The following is a 19,158-nucleotide window of genomic DNA, read 5'->3' on the forward strand; positions in this document are numbered from 1 at the left end:
AATGGCCAATAAACATATGAGAAAATGTTCCCGATCTTTAGCCATAAGAGAAATGCAAATTAAAACAACAATGAGGTACCACCTAACACCCTCAAAGATAGCCGAATTCAAAAAATCAGAAAGCAACAAGTGTTGGAGGAGCTGTGGGGAGCCAGGAACTCTCATCCACTGCTGGTGGACTTGTAAGTATGTACAGCCACTATGGAAATCAATCTGGCGATATCTAAAACAGATGGAAATCAAGCTACCATACAACCCAGCAATTCCCCTACTGGGCATCTACCCAGAAGAGGCAAGAAACAAACCACGGCCAGACATCTGTGCTCCAATGTTCATTGCGGCACAGTTCACAATTGCAAGGAGTTGGAAACAACCCAAATTTCCATCAACTGATGAGTGGATTAAAAAACTGAAGTAGTACGCATCACTAAAAAGCAGTGATGAGTGTATGAAGCACATCGCTGCATGGGAAGAACTAGAGGAAATCATGATAAGCGCAGTAAGCCAAGCATAAAAGGACAAGCACAACACGAGTCCGCTGAAGTAAGCTTTAAAAAAAAAATGCAAGGGGCATAGGGAAAAAAAGCTGCTGTATACAAGCATTCCTGGGGCGAGGACCAGGTAGTATGGCAGGGGCCAGATCAAATCCAGGGATACATATGGTAGCCAACTAAAAAGGAGGGGGAGAAAGGAAAAAAAGAAAGGGTAGTGGGGGCCCAGGGCACTAACCCACCCAAGGGAAGGATATTGTTTATATCTCCACAGGGAAAGAGGGACCAGACTTCAACCCGGTGCTCCAAGATGTGAATGCAACATACCAGCATGGAGTAGTGAACCAGTGGAGAGGTCTGAGGGGCCGGCCCCAATCCCAACTACGTGGACACCTGCCCCTCCCCGCAGAATTCACTTCAGAGGAGAGCACTGAAGCTGCAGCTCAGGGAGAGGGACATGTCTGATCAGAGCACACGGGAGCAAATGAAGGCGGAAGAAGAGAGTGGCACACATCCTGGCCCACCAAGTCTTGAGGACAATAATCCCTCTCAGAAGCAGCCAATCCACAGAGACCATATGGCCGGCCCCACTATGAGACAGGACATCCCTCACTGACCCATAGCCCTACAAGGGGCAACACTGGAGACACAGTGTGGGAACTGTGCCCGATCTGATCCCATCACACCAAGGCAACACATTAAGGGCGTGCAACCGAACAGCAAGGGGAACAGAGCAAGGAAGTCTCCAGGGAATACCAAAAATAGACTTTGGGGCCAGGGCGTGGCACCCTATCAGACTAGACCAGAAAACACTACTAAAGGCCAACAAACAAACATACAGTCCTTGAACTAACTACAGGCTTTTCTTTTTTTTTTTTCATTGGCTGTATTAGTGGGGACTTTAGAGAAACAAATCCACAGAAACTCATGTAGAAGAGAGAGTTTGATATAAAGGTTAAGTGAGCATCCAGAAAACATCCCAACCCAGTGCTGCCCAAGCCCACAAGTCCAACATTAACCCATATGTCCGACACCAATCCACAAAGTCCTCCTCCATCTCACAAAACAGACACAATGACGCCGACTGCAGGAGGAAAGCCGAGTCAGTGAATGTGTAAGCATCTCAGCACTGGCAGGGGTCTCCACACGGGTGCTCCAGCACCCAGGGCTGCATCGGGGTAGGTCCATGCGGCTTCTCCTTGGGGATGTCTTGCAGGAAGTCAGCTTTGCAAGCTGAAGCTGGGAACTGCTAAGGGAGCTGCACCCTGGTCCGACCATCACAAAGCAAGAGACCCGAGAACTAGAAAGGCGAGGCTCACCAAGCCATTTATCCCTCCGCCCTTCAATTAACCCCACATGTGTTTATCGGCCAGGTTGGCACAATAAACTAACTCACTCATTGGCTTTTTGTTGTTATTTTGTTTTCTTGTATTGCTTGGTTTTGCTCTGTCTTGTTTTTGTGCACGTTATTATCTCCGCAGGTCTGTCTAAATAAGACAGGCTGGACAACCTGGAGGAGAAAACAACAGACCGATGGTTCCAGGGGGACATGAGAGAGGGGGAGGTGGGGGGAAAGGAAGTGGTGCTACCAAACCCAGGAACAAGGGAACAACAAGTGATCCAAATTGGTGGTGAGGAGGGTGTAGGAGGCCTGGTAGGGTGTGATCAAGGGCAATGTAACCGAGAGGAATTACTGAAACCCAAATGAAGGATGAACATGATAGTGGGACAAGAGGAAATTAAAGGAAATCGAGGAAAGAGCTAGCAGGCAAAGGGCATTTATAGAGGTCTAAATACAGGCGTGTACATATGTAAATATATTTATATATGAGGATGGGGAAATAGATCTATGTGCATATATTTATGGGTTTAGTATTAAGGTAGCAGATAGGCATTGGGCCTCCACTCAAGCCTCCCTCAATGCAAGAGCACTTTGTTCTATTAAACTGGCATTCCATGATGCTTACCTTCCTGACATAATCGCTGAAGACAAAGTGGGTGCATAAGCAAATGTGGTGAAGAAAACTGATGGTGCCCAGCCATCAAAAGATATAGCGTCTGGGGTCTTAGAGACTTGAAGGTTGGAGAGCAAATGTTTTGAGAATGATGATGGCAACAAATGTACAAATGTGCTTGACACAATGGATGGATGTATGGATTGCGATAAGAGTTGCACGAATCCCCAATAAAATAAATAAATAAAAGAGAAACAGCCAGGACACCAAACAACATCTTGCCTTAGGTAAATTTGGGGCAAAAGAGCACCCTTTCAAGTTTTACAAAGTAAAACTGTTACGCTGGGGACTAAGAGGTAACTGGCCCGAACCCTGGTGTTCCCAACTGCACCCGCAGGCTGGAGAATGCGTAAGAAAGACCAAAGCAGCAGTGCCTCTGACTTCCTATGCTGACGGAGCCTCTGGAGCAAGCCAGACAGCTCAAGAACGAACCTTTCCTTCCGGCCGGAAAGCACAGCCAGGATGCGCCTTAGAAGAGAGGATGGCGTGAGTTCATCGTAGGTCCACCGGACATGCTGTCAGGAGAGGCCGTCCTGGAGAAGGACGTCATGCCTGGTCAAGAAGGGGGTCTCTGAACACGAGAAAGACTGTCACCAAGAAGAGGGCGCAAGCAGCAGAGCCTGGAGGAGGTGTGGGCCTGGGCGGGTGCACAGGACGCCGGGTGAGTCAGCCAAGTTGCCAGCACCTGACACCACCACCACCAGAAATGCTAAGGGTTCTCGTTCTCCGGCACACCTGTCTATTGTTTGGCTGAGTCGCAGGAGTGAGCTCATCAGCCCCGTGGACAGTGTGGCTCCCACGGCAGGCACTGCACACAGCAGCACCTGTCCAGTTCCCAAGGACAGACGAGATGCTGTCCTCCTGTCAGGGTGGCCACTGCACAACCTCAGGGCCACAGTCCATGTCTGAGGCACCCCTGCCCTGCGGGCCTCACTGCCCTGCCCACTGGGTGTTGCCCTCCAGTCCCGAGCTGAAACCGTCTGTGCAGCTGGTGGGGGTGGGGTGGGGGGAGATGACTCCTGGCACAGAGGGGTGTCACCTCAAGACAGTGGGCAGTCAGAAGACCACTCCGCGCCCCTCAGCCTCGCAGAGAATCGAGTTCCAGTCCACCTGCTGGATCCCTAAGCAGCTGCTCACACCGGGAAGAGGACAGGCAGACCTGGGGCCACCGTCCCAGGCAGCGGTTTGGTAAAATGAACCAAAAGTCTCTCAGTGGGTTCCTCCCCCCATCTAGGAATGTAAGGCAGGCATTTATCATGATGTCATTCCATGATTATAACCGTGGGAGACAGGAACCATCTAACTGTCTGAGAGAGGCGAGTTAAGAAAACGCTCGCTCCCCTCTGATGGGTCAGCAGGCTTTCTATGGCAACACACCTGCATAGGAAACAGACACTGGTGGGGAGGGGGCCAGGGGCCCATGTCCACCTCCTGGGCTGCCTGCACACTCACTCATGAAAGCCACTCTCAATGGGAAGAGGACGTGTGGCATAGAAACCAACAGGGCAGACAGAACCAGGCCGTTCTACTTTGGGCCAGTGCTTGGTTTGGGTGTGCTTCACACACCTGAGCTTCCCCCTCCCTGGCACCAAAGAGCAAGGGCAGCGGTGGGCACTACGAGGGCTGGAGGACAGGCAGCTAATGCTGAAGCTCCCCACTCACCAACCTACTGCAGCCCCCTTGGCTCCGGCGAGCGTCCCGGGCAGGCTAGAACTACTCCTGCAGGCCCCCTGGTAAGTGAGAGTAAGAGTGGTGGCAGCCCAGACATCACCTTAAAATAAGGTGACCAGATTTTTACATTGGCAAAGCGGGACACCACTGATAAAACTCATATCCTGGCGAAATAGCCACATGGCATCCGAAAACCGTATACCCTAGCTTATATACCCTAGCTTGTCATGCATTCTTTCCAAAAATCGCGACTTTTTTTAAACGCCGTGGGTCACGGGAAAAACTGTTAAAAATCGGGACTGGTCACCTTACCCTAAAAAGATGCCAAAAAAAAAAAAAAAGATGCCAACAACAACCCCCGTCATCACCCCCCACCCACACAAAAAGAAGACACTTGCCCTGAAGAGAATCTTTAACACTTAAAAAATGTCTCCTAGAGCCTTTGAACCAGACAACCACTCACTTAGTGCGGAATGTCTGCCTGGAGCACGGTACAGGGGACCAAGGGAGTCCTGGGGGCGTACTGGTTAAGCGTTGGGCTGCTAACCACAGGCCGGCAGTTTGAAACCACCAGCTGCTCTGTGGGAGAAAGATGAGGTTTCCTTCTCCCGTCAACAGTGCCAGTCTCAGAAGCCCACAGGGGAAGTCCTACCCTGACCCTACAGGGTCGCTAGGTGTAGGAACTGACTCCAGGCAGTGAGCTTGGTTTGGCTTGCAGGGACCACAGGGACAGCAGCAACAAGGAGTTGGAATGGAAGCCTGGGGGACAGTGGGTGCTGGCTTGGCGGGGTGGGGGTGGTAAAAGGCAGTAGGTGGTGAACTGTTTGGTGCCACCCCTAACCCCGCCCCAGCAAACCCTCCATCTGTTGTGTTAATTAGATGGCACCAGTGTGGGCCTGCCGTTTTCCTGGGCTATATGGAGCCAGAGGTTTCATCCTGAAGGCTGCAGAGGGCAAGGACCGCTGGGACAAAGCCTTCCCCAGTCTGGACCCAGACTTCTAGCCTCCCCAAGGGGATGAAACAGATGTCTGTTAGCTAAATCAGCCCGCCTTGTGGCGTTTCTGAGGCAGCAGCAGGAGAGAAGTCAGACCAACAATTAAACAGCGGGCAGGGGAGCAGAGAGGCGCTGCAGTGAGTGGGCGGCGGGCCAGTCCTGGGAGGGGTGGCAGTGCTGCGGGAGGGCGGGGCAGCCAGGAGGCCACAGGGCTGGTGACCTGAGCCTCGGTCCACACGTCTGCGGCGGTGGCAGAGAAGGCCCACCTGAGACCTGGAAGCCCAAGGAAGCCCAGCCACAGAAAAAGCGGCAGAGAAAATCTTATGTTTTCAAGAGGCTCTGTGGCACGGTGGACTTGCTAGCCACAGGATTGGTAGTTCAAACCCACCAGCTGCTCCGTGGGAGAAAGAGAGCCGCAGTCTCAGACAGCCTGGCACAGTCCTACTCCTCCTCTGTCCTAGAGGGCCACTGCAGGGCAGAATGGAGTCAACGCAGGAGCCAGGTGGGATCTGTTTGTAAAATACTGGCTTTAGGCTCACACCATGAGAGGGCACCCAGAGGGCAGTGAAGGTGGTGTCAAGGTCTGCACTCCTGCCCAGGTCGCCGAGGAGGGAGGATGTGGTCAGCAACAGATTGGCAGGGCAGTGCAGATGACCGGTCTGTATGGGGGAAAGATGAGTTTTACAGAGAAGCCTGGGATTCATGCTTCCACGCAGTCGATACCTGAGGGTCGGGCAAACATGAGCCCCTGGGGACCAGCAAATGGGCTTCTGGTTCCTGTCGATAGGCTTATTTAGAGGGAGGGCTAAAGTTAGCATGCTATGAACCCTGACCCAAAAACCCGACCATGGCGACCCTACAGGGCAGGGTGGGCTGCTCCTGCAGGCTTCCGAGACAGTAACCACTGCTTTCTCCCCCAGAGCGGCTGGTGGGCTCAACTGCTTGCAGTCTTTGCTGCTGCCGAGGGGGCACAGCTCCCTGGGGTAAATGCTGCCCCTAGATGACCAGACTGTCACCCGCCGAGTTCTCCCTGAGTGGTGGGCTGCAGGCCACTTTGCTTTTACTTCCTCATACTTTCTGTCCTTTCTGCATGGAGCAGTAAGCTGTCCATCTCAGACCAAGACGAGGGCAGTTCCAGTCGCCTGCCTTCAGTGCTGGCTCATCTGGGACTGAACAAAAGACAAATAAGTGTGCGGGCGGCCCTGGCCCCCCGACCCCAGCCTGCGCCTCATGCCTCCCCCCTCAGCACTCACAGGTTAAGCTCCTCATCTCTGGCCCCATGTACCCTCCGAAATGCTTCTTTTTGAAGGCACTGTCATTTCTTTCTGGTGGGAGTCCTGGGGGGTGAGCAATCTGTGAACTTGCTAACGAAGAGGCACCCTAGGAAGCAAGGCCTGGTAATGTACCTTTGAAAGGCCAGCCACTGGAAGGCCCCCGGGAGCCCTGCTCACTGTGACCCACGAGGAGTCGAGAGCGGCCCACGGCACCTGGGGCTCTTTCTCACAAGACAGTCTGGTGGCAACAGCCCTTCCTGAGCAAAGATCCTCCACGATCACTCTCAGGGCAGAGTGTGAACAGAAGGTGAGAGATGAGGAAGGTATTTTTTCCTTCCAATTTGCATAATGTCATCATGTGGAATGCAGTCGGTATCCTGGAAGAGAGAGAGGGCACTAGCGGAACGTTGGGTAAGTAAGGTCCCCGGTTTGGGTTCTAAGCCGAGGAGAGGGCGGCCCGGGCACTGGTGGCAGGCTCAGCCACACCCCGTGCCAGCAGCGGACACAACCCTGCCTGCTGAGAGTGAGGAGCCCTGGAAGCAGGGGCTGATGAAGGTCAGAGACGGCAGCCTTCGGTGTAGAGAAAACCGGAAGGCTCCCACGCGGACCACGAAGCACTCTCACGGCAAATGGAGAGAGGCTCTTGCTGTATTCCGATCCGCAGTCAAGACAGGAAAGCAACTGTCCTGGGTCAATGTGGAGACACGTACTGCTCACAGCCACCCTACAGGACACGGTAGAATTGCCCATGGGGTTCCGAGACTGAAACAAAGCCTTGACTTTCTGCCGAGGAGCGGCCGGTGGTTTCGAACTAAAGACCTTGTGGCCTGCAGCCCAAGGTGTAGCCAGCTGCAGCACCAGGGCTCCTGATATTGGTAAAGACCCCTTCAAGCACCCAGAAGCAACGATGTCGGGGAGGACTACGGTGCACCTCCCACACCTGTGAAAGCCCGTCCGGAGAAACGGACGCTCCACGTTCTCAGTGCTGGAGAAGGGTAGGAAGGACGCCAGAAGAAAGAACAAACACATGTCCCTCCTTAGAAGCGAGGATGCAGAGACTCCACCTGAGGTGCTTTGGGCACGGTATCCAAGAAGGACCAGCCCCTGGAGCAGGGCACCGCGCATGGCACAGGGAGGGTCAGTGAGAGAGGCAGACTCTCAGTGAGACAGGCAGACACAGTGGTTGCAACAACGGCGCCAACATCACAAAGACTAGAGGCCGGTGGGAGACGGACGGGCAGCGTTCCGTGCTGCTGCGTGCGGGTGTCGCTCTGGGTTAGCACTGGCTCCAGTGACAATGACGACGACGACAATGGTAATGTCTTGGTTTTGACAAATATACCAGGGTTAGTTAGTACTCGATGGGCTGCGAACTGCAAGGTCAGCAGTTCAAACCCACCAGCGGCTCCGAGGAAGAAAGAGGAGGCTGTCTGCTGCAGACGAGTTTCACAGTCCCAGGAACCCTCAGGCACAGTCCGCTCTGCCCTCTGGGAAGGCTGGCTCAGAATCGACTGGACGACAGGGAGGGTGGGGCTGGGGCTGGCTAAGATGCAGACACCAGGGAAGCTGGAGGAAGGGTAGACAGGGACCCTCAGGACCAAATGTGCAACTTTTCTGCAAATCTGAACAAAGCTTGTGGGATAGCAAGAAGTAAGGTAGCAATACGAGCAGGAGAAAGCTGGGATGTAGATACCCCCCCACACACCCCCAGTTTCTAGGTCTCCAAAACTCACCAAGTCCCCGCACCTCATCACCTCTGTCCTCAGGGCTATTCTGGCAAGGCTGTCCACCTGGTCAGCACACAGGGCATTGCTTCACCCCCCCCCTCCCTGTACAACCAGCCGTCTACAGCAAACACCTTAGCACCTCAGGATGGTGCAGTTTCTCAGATTTCCATACCCAGTGGTCGCCCAGCAGGAGTTCCACTGAGCCGGTAACTAACGTCTCCCTGAGCATCAGCCCATGGTGATTGGGTGAAGGGTCACAGGGCGAGCTGGTCTCCATTCTGACCACGACAGTGCCTGCTGTCCTCACATCGCAACAGCCGGCCCCCTCCCCACACTCTCGCTTCTTCCCATCCCTGCCTGTCCTCGGGTTGAGCTGCACCCTGGGCAGACGCTGCCCTTTCCCTCCCGACTCCCCGGGACATTGCTCACCTACAGGGTGGCCTGGAATCGGCATCAGCTCCACCCCGTGGATGGCAGTGGGTTTGGTGTGATTTTTGCCTGCAGGCTCCTGATTCATGGTGATTTTATACAACGCAATGCAATTCTGCCAGCTCCTGCATCAACCCCATGATCAACGGCAGATATCAAACCAGCGAGCTCCAGCGGTTTTCATGGGCTAGTTTCAGGACCACCAGGCTTTCCTTCCTCGGCCCATGCCTGTCGGCCGCACCACTGAAAGCTGTTTCGCATCACAGCAGAGCACACCCGCTCTAGCAGACGGATGCGGTGGGAAGGGGGGATCCTATCTCTGTGGGCCACTGCCTTCCTCATGAACGCCAACCCACCCTGACTCGCCGACTCCGGCTCCATGACCTGGGTGGGATTCCCGAGTGGGACCAGCAGCCTCAGCTTTCTCCCTCTGGTGGGTGTGGACCTCTGACCTTGAGGTTGGCAGCCAGCGCCTAACCCAGAGCTCCCAAACCAAACTCAACTAAACTCACCATCACCTGGCTGATGCCAGCTCACAGCGACCCTACAGGACAGGGCAGAAGTGCTCCTGCGGGTTCTACGACCACAGCTCTGGCTGGAACAGGACGCCCGTCGTTCTCCCGACGAGCGGCTGGGGGTTTCAAACTGCTGTCCGTGGAGCGCAGCCCAACGCAGAACCATGGCACCAGCAACACAGGCAGTATCGACACTCCCCTTCCCAGCACTGGAGGGGTGTGGGCTGGCAAGGGGACCACAGCTCTCGCACACACCAGGCTCTGGGAGAGGATAGGCTCTCTGTAGGTAAGCGGGGTGGGGATGTAATCTCTGGCCTTTGGTGGGCTGTTCAGAAGATAGCGACTTTGGGAGTTACTGTCTTTGCTTCTCAAGGCTTCCATCCCAGGACCGTGAGCCCGGGGCGTGGGGTCCGTGGGTGTAAGGGGAGAGAGCTGGCCAGTCGTGCTTTAGGGAGAAGCAATGCCCCTGGGATCAGCAGCAAGAGCTGCAGCCGGAAGTGCAGGGTGGGCCCAGTGTGCCTGCCCACACAGGCGAGAGGCTGGGGCTGGCACCCCCTGGAAGGGCCACCGCGGGGCAGTGCAGGCCAGGGCCCAAACTCAGGAAGCAAAGGTGGGCAGGTGAGAGGCACCTCTTAAAGAGCTGATGGCTGGGAATCCAGGACAGATAAACCCCTCAGGACCAATAATGAGTAACAGTGATACCAGGAGGGGAAGGGGGTGGTAGGGGAGAAAGGGGGAACCGATCACAAGGATCTACATATAACCTCCTCCCTGGGGGACAGACAACAGAAAAGTGGGTGAAGGGAGACGCCGGACAGTGTAAGACATGACAAAATAATCATAATTTATAAATTAACAAGGGTTCGTGGGGGAGGACGGGTGGGGGAGGACGGGTGGGGGAGGAGGGGTGGGGAGGGAGGGGGGAAATGAGGAGCTGATACCAAGGGTTCAAGTAGAAAGAAAATGTTTTGAGAATGATGATGGCAGCAAACGTACAAATGTGCTTGACACAATGGATGAATGTATGGACCGTGTTAAGAGCTGTATGAGCCCCCAATAAAATGATTAAGAATTAAATAAATAAGAGCTGATGGTCAACTCCCATGGTGCCAGGGACGCAAATTCAAAACGAGCCCCGTGTCCTCCTCCTTCGCAGATGCAAGCTTGAGCATCCTGGGGGGAAGTGCCTAACCTTCAGATACCTATGCACACCGCCAGATGGTACATGCCCAGGGGACGCGAGCCCGCCAGAGAGCTGGCAGTGGCTGCCTCCTGGGGTCGGCAGTGAGTGACCACTCTGCTGGTCTGCATGATACACAGTCGGGGGGCTTCTCTACAGGCCGATCCCAAGAGACTAGTGTCCTACTTGTGTACAGCCACGAGCCACCCCCCCCAAAGCCTGTCACATTAAAAACCCAAGGCACCCACGATGGCTCCTGATAGCAAACAGCCGTCTGGGGTCAGGATCACACTCTCGGGGGACGCCAAGGTCAGCTGGTGTAACACGCCCACAGAGGCAGTGCTCCACCGATTTGGGGAGCAGCAAGTAGGGTCTTAAAGGTGCCAGAGGAAAGAAGAGTGACCCCACGCGCAAGGGCACGTGGAGGGGGACAAGGAGCCCAGTGGACTAAGGGACTGCACAAACATCAGGCCCCACAACCCTGAGACCAGAGGAGCTAGCTGGTGCCCGGCTGCTCTGAAAAGGCTCGCAAATGAAGGTCCTGGATAGAGTGGGAGGAAACTGCGGGATGGACCCTAAAATCATAAGCAGGACCGTGCTCAGTCGTCAAAGAGGCGGGAAGGACCTGTCAAGACTACTGCCCTTCCCTTCATGTCTGGAACCAGACTCACCCCCACCTTAGGAGGACCAGCCATTTAGGATCCAAGGTGCAGCACTGAGCCCAGGACAAAGCTCAGAGGGTTGGCCGGGCGGGTCAGGCAGGAAACACAGAGAGGAGGGGGGGTCAGTGCTGGTGCACTGAGGGGATGGCAGAGGATGAGCTGAAAAGAAACGCGTAAAGCGTGAGGTGTAAACTATGGCCTGCTCTGTAGGCCTTCGGCCAATTCACAATAACAAGCTCTAAAACAGGGAACAAATGGGAGCTGGTTTTCAAGCCGCAGCAAACATGATAATCATTACTGCATGCTTCTTAAGAGATGTTCTAGTGTGTCTGGAAGAGTTTGTTTTTTAATGCTTAGAAAGGCACGCTATTCACTAGGGCCAACATTTCTTTGGCCCACCTTAGATGTGAACTGTACTGACCTGTTCCCACGTAGATGGAAATGGGATTTACAGGCGGACCTGGGGGCGGAGCTTGTGTGTGGTCTGGGGACGGGTCTATAACACCTACAGTCCATGGACCTGGGGGCTGGGGAGGCAGGCACAATGCCCAGAGTTTGCACCCATAGGCAGAGGCTCCAGATGACCTGACGGCGCCACCAGGAAGGCAGCTGAGACGGACAGGCGACACTGGCTGCTACCTGCTGCAGCCGCAGAAGTGGCTTAGCTCGCTGGAAAAGGATGGGAGGAGGGGGGATGGCTGGTAAGGCTTGATGCTCGTTGGGAAGGTCTCACTCTCAGGCCAGAGGAGAAAGCCCAGGAGGCGTCAGAAGCAGCAGCTCTCAGTAAAGGCGTTATTCCAGAAGGCAACTGCGTGGTGGTGAAAGGCTGACGTGGAGCAGGTGCCCCCCATTTCTTCCAGGGGATGCTAGGGGCCCCAAGCATACAGGGAGAGCTGCTTGGCGATGAAGTCATCCACCTTCAGAAACCTCCAAATCCCCAAAGTCATTAACTGTCAGACGGACGCTCTAAACAATGCAGATGCCAAGTCCTAATGTGTCCAGGGGCCACTTCGAGCCCTGGCCGGGGGACAAGCCCGCCCACCAGCCTCTGTGGCCCACCCTGGCCATGTCTCCCACCGAAAGGACAGAAGCACAGGGCTGCCGCAGCCGGTGTCCGCAGGCCAGGCTCCTTGTTTCCGAGAGCCGGACCGAGTCTTCCTCGTTTCCCCTGCTTAAAACAGAAAGTCCACCCCACCCACCAGGCCCTCCCCAGCCAGCCAGCCGGTGTGAGCCCGAGGGTACCACTGCAGCACGAGGGACTGCCGCTCGCTGAGTGGAGGTAAGCAGGGAGGCCGTGAGTGGAAGGCCGTCGCAAACAGCTGGGCAGGTAACAGGAGAGGATCAATCCCCAAGGCTGGCCATTAATGTGATTCACGTTTACTATGAACTGCAAACATTCCGGGAAGCTTTCTGCCCTACCCTGCCTGTAACCACACGCCAGTCAGCTGGTGCCTCGGGGAGCCCCGGAGGCTGGTGGACGGGGAAACATGAGCCACTCTGCCTCCAGGAGGGAGGTCAGTGAAGAGAAGACACCCAAATCCTGAGAGGTGACCCAGTGCTGCCACTGCGGGTGACACCCAGTGTGTGTCCCCACCACTGGGAGGCCTGGTGAGGCACGGGTCGCAGCCCGCTCCTACAGCCCAGTCCTGCGCTGTCCTCGGGGCGTCTGTGGATCAGACTGGGTGCCATGATGACCGTGGACTGGCAATGGTCTGACCTTGGAAAGCAGACCACCAGGCCTTCCTTCCTGGTCCTTCTTCGCTTCTGAGCAGCACGCTAGCCTCCCATGAGGGGCACTGGCCCAGGACCGGCCCCACAAGGCCTGGGCTCTACGGTGGGGTCCGCACCGTGGAAGTGGAAGAGGAGTTCTTTCACTCTCTCCGTTTAATTCATCGCTAGTGACAGTCCCCCCACCCCTCCAGAGGGGAGCTGTTCCCACCTGGACCCCACATAGACCCCGTCTACCCTCCCCGGGCAGAGCTTTCTAGACACGGACTGGACTCCGCTCAGAGGGGGCACGGGGACAGCAGGTGACTCTCCTCATGTGCCCGTACTGCTGGATGAATGGTAATTCAGTCACACGCCACGAGGTCCGGGGCCCCAAGGGTTCCAGGGGGTTCCAGGGTGCCTGTGGGTGAAACGAGTGGAAGGCGTGGAAGGCAGGGACATCGGTCCCTTTTGAGAGCGCGAGGAAGAGCAAGCAGAGACCCAGGCCAAGGGTGTCCCCTGGGAATCTCTGGGGCAGTGGCCCAGATGCAGCCCAGGGGTCAGGGCCCGGCTGCCCCCAGGAATCCTGCAGATCCCGGTTCCTTGCTCAGCAGGCAGACGCCCACCGCGCCAGGGATTGGGGGATGGAGAGGGGCTGGGGGATGGAGAGGGGCGTCAGGTGGGATGGGCAGAGCCCCAGGCATGAGAAGCAGCGGCCCACACGCCCTCCAGGTTGGAGGGGGACATAAAAGGAGGTTTTGTTCTGTCAGCGTCCCAGGGTGTTCTCAGGTCCTCTGGAAATACCATGTTGGTGACAGTTGTTCTGGGACCAGGGTACAGAAGACACGGACACAATAGCACACAGTGCCAACAGCCCCCCTCCCTCCTGCGCCCCACCATCCTCCAAACACAGGTGTGCCTTCCCCTCGCCTGCGGCCACCGCCCTCCCAAGAACACTTCCCAGAGACCAGCAAGCAGAGTATGCTGAAGGCTGGGATGCCTCAGGCTGAGCCTAGGGTGGGAGGGTTCTGCTTGAGCAGGGCAGTCTGAAGTCAGGAGCTGGGAATCCTCTGCTAAACTGCCCCGGCCAGAACTGAGGCCCAGCCTGCAGTCTGAAGGGAGGCTCCTCCACTCAGCGGCACTGTGGCCGTGAGCAAGTCACACAACCTCTCTGTTCCTGCCACGGAGGGGCCCCCGAGAGAATGAGGGTGCCCAGTGCCCAGAAGGGTTCTGAGGGCCTGGGCACCATCAGCACTGAGCCGTGCCTCCTCCTCCTCCTCCTCCTCCCAGCCCACAAGCGCAGCAGCACGAGGGCCGCACGTCTCCACCCTCGGTGTCCACCACTGCACTGCCTGTCTCTCGGGACTTTCAACCTGTCTTCCAGATTCTGCGGCAGTGGTGAGCAGGTGAATACAGTGTCTTGGGGAGTGACGGGGGCTCATCATGACAGAAGGGGCGTCGGAGACAAAGCATGTGACCCCACCGGTCACAGGCCACGTGACCAACTGGGAATTCCAGCTCCTCCGAAGTCAACTGCTCAGGATCCCCTTTGGTGTGAGGCTCCCGGGATGTGTCCCCCCTCCCATGGCCTGCGCCACCTGGCCCCATGGAAGTGAGTTTCTGAAGGAGCAAGGCTGGCTGTCCCCGGCGAGCCCAGCTTGGCCCTGCCACACTCTGGGGCACCAGCCACATGAGACTCAGGCCTAGCAAGACACCAGGCAATGACTGAGCCATGGCCATTCAGCATAGGTGGCGGTCAGGAAGAGCACCCAAGGGTTCTGACTTCTGGTCAGACCAAAACAGAGGACAAGAGGCCAAAGTGCCCTTGAGTCAGGCGGGTTAAGGGGTGGGGGAGGGAGGGGGACCCAGGGCTCAGGGGTGGAGAAGAAATCACAGAACAGCTGGTGGCACCCACCTGCGCTGCGATCCCACCTGAGCGGGGTGCAATTAGGTGCGCTTGGTGGGGCATCTTAGCTAACCTGAGGACGTAACTTCTTCTCCCATCACACAGAACAACTGCTTCTCTGGACAACTGAGGGAGGCCGAGTCACGTGCTCAGAGGCCACACCTCAACAGCCTTCCCCACGGAAGCGCTGGCCTGAGTAGGAGCCAAAAATAAACGGAAAAGCCAGTCTCTGAGGAGCTGTCTTTGGGAATGACACACACACACACACACACACAGAGACATCCACCCGGGTTCAACAGAGACACCAGGTCTCACCCTCAAGAGACAGACCCTGGATGCTGCAGCAACACCACACAGGTCACAGGAGGGCAGATGAACACCACAGCACGGCAGCCTTTCTGAGAAGCAGGCTGAACTACAACTTGGACAGGCACCTGGCCGCTCCCGCCTGTACAGAAGGCCATCTGTGGCAGGAGGACCGGTGGAGCCCAGAACCCGGCCACCCCCAGGTTAAGGAGGCCCCTAGCTTGTGGCCTTCTACCAGAAGTTTACTCTAAGCATGACCATTGATGGGTTAGGCCCAGCCTCCGCCCAGCAGACCGGAGCAGGCTGGAGAGTGTTCCCGGTGGGTAAATGGTTGTTATGGTGAGAGGCCAGGAGGGGGCAGCACAGAGGAGTTCAGAAGGGCACTGGTCCTGGTGGAGCCATCAGGTAAGCACTGGACTGGTTAATGGTTCAAACCCACCAGCCGCTCGCTCCTTGGGGGAAAGATGAGGCGAGGCTGTTTGCCCTCATATAGAGTTCAGCCCCGGAACCCTTACCAGGGGCCGCTCCGACTCAGAGTGGAGCAGATGGCGGCAGGCTTGGTTTTGCTTTGGCCAACTGCTTGGCGGCCTGGTGGTACAGCGGGTTAAGTGCTTTGTTGCTAACCTAAAGGTTGGTGGTTCTAGCCCACCAGCTGGCCCGAGGGAGGAGGATGAGGCCGTCTGCTTCCCTGAAGAGGGGCAGCCTTGGGAATCCTAAGAAGCAGAGTCGGCGACCATGGATTTGGCCATTGTTTCTTTTCCATCCATAGGAGACGACTTTGGGCTGCTGGACCTTGGCCACAGATCCCACAATTTCAAGAACTTCTTGTTTTATGTCTACTGATCCTTGTCATGCAAGTGGCATGGAGACGGTCCGGTCTTGCTGGCGAGCCTCTTGGCCTCCCTTTGCTAATTTCCTCATTGGAAACTTGAAAGAAACGGAGACTAACCCTAACCGTTCACTTACTGTCCCCCACATCACATATAAACAGTTACTTAAGGAAAACAACCCACAGCCAAACCAAACCCACTGCCATCGAGGCGATGCCGGCTCACAGCGACCCTACAGGACAGGGTACAACTGCCCCTGTGGGTTTGAGGCTGTAACTGTAGGTGGGAACAGAAAGTCTCGCCTTTCGCTCGGAGAGGCTGTTGATTTCAAACTAGTGACCTGTGGTGAGGAGTCCAATGTGTATGTAGCCTCTTTGCCACCAGAGCCCCTCCAAAAACCCCATTAAGTTTCCACAACTGTCACCACATCATCCTAGCAACAGTCAGGTTCTTGAATCTCAGTGGTGCTAAGTGAGGGAGTGGAAATCACCCAAGTGCCCAGTTTGGGCCCAGTGACCTTTCTTTCAAGAGCCCTAGTATACAGTGGTTGCACGTTGGGCTGCAAGGTCAGCAGTCTGAAACCACCAGCCGCTCTGCAGGACAAAAATGAGGCTTTCTAGTCCCATAAAGAGTCGCAGCCTGGGAACCCCAGAGGGGCAGCTCTACCCTGTTCAATAGGGTCTCAATGAACCGGAATCAGCTCGATGGCAGCGAGTCGGTTTTTGTTTGGATCTTTTCTTCACAGTAGAATGACCTCAGCAGGATTTCTGAAGGTGGGCAGTGGGGAGGACAAGCTCAACCAGAGGCCTGCAAGGTCCCAGGCCCCCCTGACCAACCCTCCCCCAGGCCCCACCCCCCCCTGCAATCAATGTCCAGAAACAAAGCAAGAGAAGCAGGGGTTCCGCAGAATGAGGTCACCTGCCCCTCACGCTCCTGGTGGCCAGGAGTCAAGTGCTTGGGATAAACTCCTGGGAGAGCAGGGGTCCTCGTCCCTCCACGCCGATAAACCTATTCCCCAGGCCTCAACGCCCTGCGCTCTGCCAGCCATGAAGGGATGCTGTGACCCATGCCGCCCGTGGACTCCCCGTGCCCCCTGGCTTTGTGTGACGCCCTGAAGCCCAGGAAGCACACGGCAAGGACAGACCACCAACCAGCTCCTGGGGAGTCACCAGCAGGCAGCTCCACACCTTCACGTTGTGTCTGTTCGACTTCCACGTCAAGTGGGTGAAGTCAGACAAGGGCAAGGGACCCCCGCCCGGGGTGGGGGCCACCGACCAAACCGAACCCCAAGCAAAGGGCACCACCGAAGCCCAGGTGGACAGTCTGCTCTCATCCGTGGGCTAGGTGTGGCTGGCTCTGATCCTCATAGCAGCAGGAGGCCCTGACCCCCCGAGTGGAATTCCACGTCACAACCCTCCAGAGATAATGACTGGCTGGGGGGTGGGGGTGGGTATCATTTCTTAAGAGCCACCAGCAAGCATCTGCTAGGAAGACAACACGCACAGGGCCTACAGTCTCTTCCTGATGGAGCAACACTAAGGGTGAGGTTTAGCAAGCATCATTCTGCACACACACCCCCAAAAGAGTCATTTTCCTTCCCCCAGATACTTTTGCAAATGAACTTGTTCCAGGTCCTTTCTGGTCAGAGAGGCTCCCGGCTGACCTGCCTTTCTCCGAGGAGAAGCTGGCGGGTTGAGGGCATGGACTAGGGGCCTGGGAGCAGACGCACACGCACATCAGGGAGAAAAGGACCCTGATGTCACCAAGCCACTCTTGACACCAGGGAAGGGATGACAGCATCTCTCCACCCACCGGGTGTGTGTGTATATGTGGGGAGGGGGCTACCCGGGCACAGGCCTGCTTTGCAGCCTACATGAAGCCCTGAATCTTTGTCTTCCTGGGAGAGACACTGAAACTAACTTCTAAAGCACCCCCACCCACCCACCCTTGAAGTCAGACCCTTCATCATCCTGGCTACTGCTCCCACAGTCTGGGCTCCAGTCCTCCTTAGACCTGGTTTGTTGGTTGTTTATTTTTCTTTTTTTGGAAGGGGAAGGGAGGTGAAAGAGAGGATGAAGGGGTGTAAGATAGAAGGGGTGTGTGTGTGCGCGAGGCTGATAGGGATTCACACTCAGAAAAACAAGCCAGGCAAAGTCACCAAGTGAACCTCAGTTCCAGGTTCCAGGTTTGGGATGACAGGGCCCCTTTGTTTTGTCAAGTGCTCTCTGCTCATGGGCCCTACCCCCAAAGCACAGGGGAATTTGGTGGCCCTGCTGCGGAAGAGACCCTGCAGGATTCCAAATGGGTGGCTCTCCTGGGCCAGGGGTCTACAAACCCCCCCTCCCCCTTTCCCCCAGGGATGTCCAAATGCACTTGGGAGCCATCAACCCCAGTAGCAGCTGTCACATTCTCCCCCAATACTATTAATACCGCGGCTCAGTGCAGGCCTTAACTCGAGGCGAAGTTCCCCACAGCCATATGCAGTAAAGGTGACACACAGACAGAGCCTATCGCATTCCGTCAGCAGACAACTTGCTGGGCTTCTACGGAGGCTGAGATTTCCCCCCACCCATGCCCACCCCCAAGCTTTGCTTTGACTGGCCCACACCCCTCCTGGCCGGCGGGTCTTTTAGGGTGCACAATGCAGCAGGAGGCTCCTTGGGGGTCAGCAAAAAAAAAAAAACGCCAACGCCGCCGCGCAGCACTGGTGTAATACGAAAGCACCTCCCACCAAGCCGTTCCCTCCCTCGCCCCCACCCCCCGCTGTCATCAGTGTGTGGGGGGGGTGTATGAATCCAATCCGGTGGTCCAGCTCGCTGGCCAGTCCCCCTGGAAGTCGCCAGGCCCGGGCCGGCCTTGGTGCAATGACTGTGCACTGGCCCACTGCATCGGGGCGTCCCCTCCGCGGTGGCTCGGCCCACCCCTCCCGCACCTTCCGGGCTGGGCCTCGAACGCCTCCCCGTCCACGCCTGAGGCTGGCAGGGAGCTCCCTTCTCCCTCCACCCCACAGAGCGGTGGCCCGGCGTCCTGTCCCCCGGGGGACTCCTGCCCGTGCCAAGCTCCCACCCCCTGTCCAGCCACCGCTGCCCCTCGGGGGTTCCCCGCCCATGCTCAAGTGTCGCCCAGCCCGGCCGCCGCTGCACCCGGAGGACCGCCGCCCGCCCGCCCGCGCCCCCGGCCCGCACCTTGGTCTCCTTCACGTGCTGCTTGACGCCCTCGGGGTACCACTGGACTCGCACGTAGCCGCGGCGCAGCGGGCTGGCGCGGCCCTCCTCGTGCCCGGGGCCGCCGGCCTCCGAGCAGCCCGAGCTCCCGCGGCCCTCCTCCTCGCCCTCCGAGTCCGAGTCCTCGCCGTGGATGAGGCGCACCAGCCCGAAGTGCACCGAGCCGCGGTAACGGCCCGACACCAGGTCGTGCGAGAACAGCAACCGCTGCGAGCCGGCTTCGGGGC

General features: G+C 56.7%; 1 protein-coding gene across 1 annotated transcript in view; it reads right to left on the bottom strand.

The window, feature by feature from the left end:
• UBE2O (ubiquitin conjugating enzyme E2 O) overlaps window positions 1-19,150 on the bottom strand; it is a 53,522-nt gene extending 34,372 nt beyond the window's left edge. Inside the window, exon 1 of the mRNA XM_004709276.3 lies at window positions 18,893-19,150. The gene's annotated coding sequence lies outside the window, so the exon portion shown is untranslated. The remainder of the gene's footprint in view (window positions 1-18,892) is intronic.
• Between the last annotated feature and the right edge of the window lie 8 nt (window positions 19,151-19,158).

Source organism: Echinops telfairi, unplaced genomic scaffold (genome assembly GCF_000313985.2).
Source record: "Echinops telfairi isolate 266 unplaced genomic scaffold, ASM31398v2 ScPeMD7_7458;HRSCAF=8496, whole genome shotgun sequence".
Classification (NCBI taxonomy): Eukaryota; Metazoa; Chordata; class Mammalia; order Afrosoricida; family Tenrecidae; genus Echinops; species Echinops telfairi.